The sequence below is a fragment of the Pyxicephalus adspersus genome, chromosome 1 (genome assembly GCF_032062135.1).
Source record: "Pyxicephalus adspersus chromosome 1, UCB_Pads_2.0, whole genome shotgun sequence".
NCBI lineage: Eukaryota > Metazoa > Chordata > Amphibia > Anura > Pyxicephalidae > Pyxicephalus > Pyxicephalus adspersus.
Genome location: NC_092858.1, coordinates 101,461,050 through 101,465,938, shown reverse-complemented (window position 1 = coordinate 101,465,938; position 4,889 = coordinate 101,461,050).

Here is a 4,889-nt window from a genome sequence, read left to right as displayed (position 1 = left end):
ATTCTACCCAGGGTCAAATAGTTGTCGTTAGCTATAGCAACCACTTCGATTGCATTTCATTTTTTTCCCAAAGGCCTTTTACACCTTTTCCTGCAGTAACACACGGATATTTTTACATTTTCAGGCATGTTGTTAAAGAAGCCTATTTAGTTCTTACTAAGCCTCAAAACACGTAAAAACACATCTGCAATAATTTTGACATCATAACGTACAATAATTTACATTGTTCATATCTGTACATTGTGGAGTATTATAGCACATGTTTGCTAAGGTCTACTGTATATGTATGTTGAGCTGCCAATCAGAATAGTTTTGCAAACCACAAATACCATGAAAATGATATGATGTGTTAAAACTCATTACCTTAAGGCAAAGGTGTGAATTCAGCCTAAAGGCAAGAGTACACTAAGCCACCCTCCATAGGTAAACTGAGGATTGCTGAAATCCTCTTTACCTCTGATCACACCTGTGCAGTGAGCAGGCACAGACATAGATAGGGATGTATTTAGGAATGGAAATGGCCATATGGAAATCTATAAAGGGTTTCTAAGCAGGTGGGACATTTATAGTATAGTTTACTTTAAAAAGGGTAGGGAGATTGGGTTAGTTTTTGTTTTTTTTCTATATATATACCGTATTTTTCGGACCATTAGACGCTCCGGACTATAGGACGCACCAGGTTTTCCGCACGGGAAAACAAGAAAAAAAAAATTCATTTGATTTCCCCTGAGATCCAGCGTGCGGCACTTGTGCCCGCCCATGCTACTAAAAGATCTGTAGTTTCTACTTTCTATACAGGAGTGTCAATGTTATTCATTCTGCAGTGAAGTTACATAGCATGAATATGTTTTGTTAACCTGTTACCTAACTTCGGGTAACTCTTTTTATTGGCTCCCAGGGGTAGGGTCCTCTCCTCTTCCTCCTCTGTCACTGTATGTATCTGTCTGTCATTTGCAGCCTCTATTTCATGTACAACGCTGCATAATATGTTGGCGCTTTATAAATACTGTTTAATAATAACAATAGTAATAGTTACAGATAAAAAGGTTCATGACACATGAATAAAATCTGACCGTTGTAAGTACATAGCAGTCTCATATGGTTTGTCCCTAATGTCACATTTGCTGAACTGCTTGGTGTTTACTGCAGTAAAAGAAGCAACCAAGCAGTCCAGCAAATGTAACAATGTGAATATAAATGTATATATTATTAAAAAAAAATTCATATACTAAATAGTAAACTTATATATATTATCTCATATGTTACTATTGCTTTTATACTATAGTATTTTCTACTATAGTGGTCTTTTAAAAGGTACTTTATTGTAGTGTAATAAATAAAAATTAACATATTTTTGTGGCTGTGGGCAACCCTTTGTTTTAGGTATAGTACAGCTACCTATTGAGCTTTTTAGTTTGGTTCATCTTCAGTTAAGGATTTCTGGCAAACACCAAGGTGTTTTATATCCACACAGATTCTCATTAAACTCTGGGGTCAGTTATACACACTGAAATTTAGCAAACAAAAGCCAAGTTGTCAAACAAATATCATGTAAACCTAATGTAGAAGCTCTGACAGCTGTATGTAAAACTAGAATAAATAATTACATTATTATATTTATTATTATACAGAACAAACCGTAACATTCTATTCTTTACTTATCAACTACAATCTCATGATACATTGAGCATGCTCCTTTTCTTTTTACCAACGTCCCACTGCCTTGTTTCCTCTCAATTTTATGTCCACTTCTAAAAAGTTTAAAGAGGTTACGCTATCATCTATTAGGGGCACAAGAACAGTACATTTCCATATATAACACTGGAAACTAGTGCAAACACAGACATTTGTGCATTGAAAGGCTTGAACTCAGGCCTAGGACAAGTAACCTATTCCACACCAGACATGACACTGTTTAGCCTGATGTTTTTAGAAGGGTAGACAGAGTGGAACTTTACTGGACCAGTTTATTTTATGATATGCTTTCAAGTTTGACATCAAACACAATCCTATTGCAGATTTTTTGCATCAACCTCTATAGGAGTCATGCATTGTTTGTTATGGCAGGGCACTCCTGGAAATACCTAAAACCAATCTGGGCTAAACTTGGGCTGCCTTAAGAGTTTGAGATGGTGTGTCACTATTCTATTACTTCTTCCCTGGATTTGGAGGATGTCCTGGATTCTTTAGACACCAGTGAAACCTATGTTCATGTTCCCCTCTTTTGAGCCATCGGGATCGCAAAGCTGTTAGCTCTAGTGCTGGCTCTTATTCAGTAGTGAGGGATCCCTATTGTCAGTTACCTAGACAACTTTCTCTTGAGAGCGCAGACAACACAAATTTGAAGCACAATGTTCCCTTTATTTTGTGTACATTTGTGAAGTTGGATTTTCACCCGCATTCTTTCTTAGCCCCAACATATCTGGGTCTTGGTATAAATAGTTTGTTAGCCCCAGATTTGGGATACAAAAAGTTGCAGACTCACATACGTTCACATTGCAACCATTCCAATGCTGCAATTGGTCTCTGAGTAGCCTCCTTTAAGCAGTGCAATGTGCTCAGCTTAAGGCAAGAAACCTACAATGGCATCCTGTTTTAGTGAAGGAGGGGTCCCCCCATCATTACACAGACAGATCCAGACCAGGGCAACTTTGCTGTAGTGATTTCACTCCTCAGGCTTACTTTTTCTAGGCAGCAAGGTAGTGATGATGGATACCAGTCTGTAGGCCTGGGGTGAGCTTATGCACACCGCAGTCTTGCTTGGAGGTCTAGTTGCAATTATTGTTTTGGAGATGAATTCCCCTTGTCTTACTATATTGGATGAATCTTCTACCCACTTGGAGTCAATGTCATGTAGCGGTGAGTGAATGTGGTGAACATGCAACAACATTTTTATTAGTATACCCTGTGTGGCCCAATCCTTACAAATTATTATGAGTAATATTTAAACTGGTCACAGTGCCAGGAAAGATTTGGCTATATATGGTCCCTTCTAATCGGCACCCGTCTGCTTTTTTACCTTCTCTCATAAATCCATTTATTGGTCCTATTCCACCCCTCCCCCACTCTTTAATTCTTGTCCTGTGTTCTTGTTTATGCAGATGATGCCAGCTGCATCTTCACTACCTCTTGCATCCTCTCTTCTTAATGCCTTTACAGCTCCCAGAGGTGGGGAAGGCGGCATGGGGCTGGCACTCTGTTAAGGGAAAGGGCTGGTTTAATGCCAATCTGTCTCTGCACACACAGCAGAAAAATCCAGTCTGGGAGTTAAAGGGAGGGGGAGAGAGGACTTTACACAAGAAGGGAGGTGTGAAAACATCTGAATCAGCTGAGAGGTGTCTGTAATATAACCCCAAGAGAGGGAGAAGAGGACAGAAAAAGAGATACTAAGGAAAGATAGGGATAGAGAGGAAAAACAATTCATTTGGAAACAGCAGACATGGGGGATACAAAAGAAAAGAAAAATAGGAAAGAGACATAAACAAAGAGCTGAGTGCATTTCTGTCTGTATTATAGATCCTTTATAACACATACACATACTTATTAAGAATTAATTCTTTATTGTGCCATCCTTCAAACATTTTTACAAGATTTTTACCCTAAGCAGCCCTATTATAGAAAGACTAAAACTGCAGTATCCCATGGCAATCAAGTTTGGTTCACTGACTTCAGCATGGTCAATCTGGTTGATTGCTATGGGTTTCTGCACATTCTTATTGTACTAATACTTTATATCTTTAAAGGCTGCTGCAAACAAGTTTATGGAAAGCTGCAAGGCATGTCTGGTTCCCAGGGCACTGATTGTGAATTGCAATTCTATTCCATAGCAACCAAGCATTTCTTGTTATTGTACCCCATATGATTTAAACAAAAAGTCAAGGGCTAAAAGCCCTCTCAAAAACAAGGATTCTGACAGTGGCAGTTTATCCAGGTTTTGTAACTTATTTATTTGAATCCCATTATGCTGCCTAGAACTGAACTCCAATCAAATAGCTAATTACACAGATGAAATATATATGTTTTACCAGTATTTACATCCATCTAGTCATAGGATTTACACAGCTCTGTTGCACAGCACTGATCTATTTGACAGCTGAGAGTTCTCTGCAGCAGTTTCACTTTCACCTACAGGTATCCCTCCAGTCCTCATCCTGTGAATAGGTGTTGAAACTAAAAGCAACACATTGTTCATCTCTTTCTCTATGCGCTCTAATCCTATGCAACTGAATCAAATGGCTCCTTCTGGTTCTTCCTACCTATTTTAAGTTCTGTTGTGGAGTTATTACAAGTGACAGATGCCAGTCAAAGTTCCAGTGTCTTACTCTGCTTGCATTAAAAAATAAATAAGTGTTTTTCAACCAGGGTTTTATGGAACCCTGGCGTTCCACCAGGGATTGCTTGAGGTTCCTTGAACAATGAGAAATTTGTGCTTCTCAGGTCAGTTTAACTCACCAATAATCTTTTTGGCTTTTTATAAAGGTGACATTCTTCCCTCTGACCAGCAATATAAGAGGCATTTTTCCTACTGACTACCATACTAATGTACTGAGAGTTGTGGATATAGGTATTATAGCAGGGGTTCACTGAAGACCTGAAAGGTATTTCAAGGGGTTCTCCATGTTAAAAAGAAGCAATACAATACATAGAAGCATATATTAGCTGCTAGAATGCTACATTACATTACATTAGATTACTAGAATGCTACATTACTTTCTGCATTTTGTATCTGAGTTCAGCTTTAGGATTTTAATGTTGTGTGGAGTGATGGGTAATGGAGCAAAGGGAAAGATGAGGCTGTCCCATGAACACTATCTTTGTAAGATTACCAGCATACCATAACTACAAATACTTTTTTCTACATGATATGAATTGTGACATTTTAGTAGAGA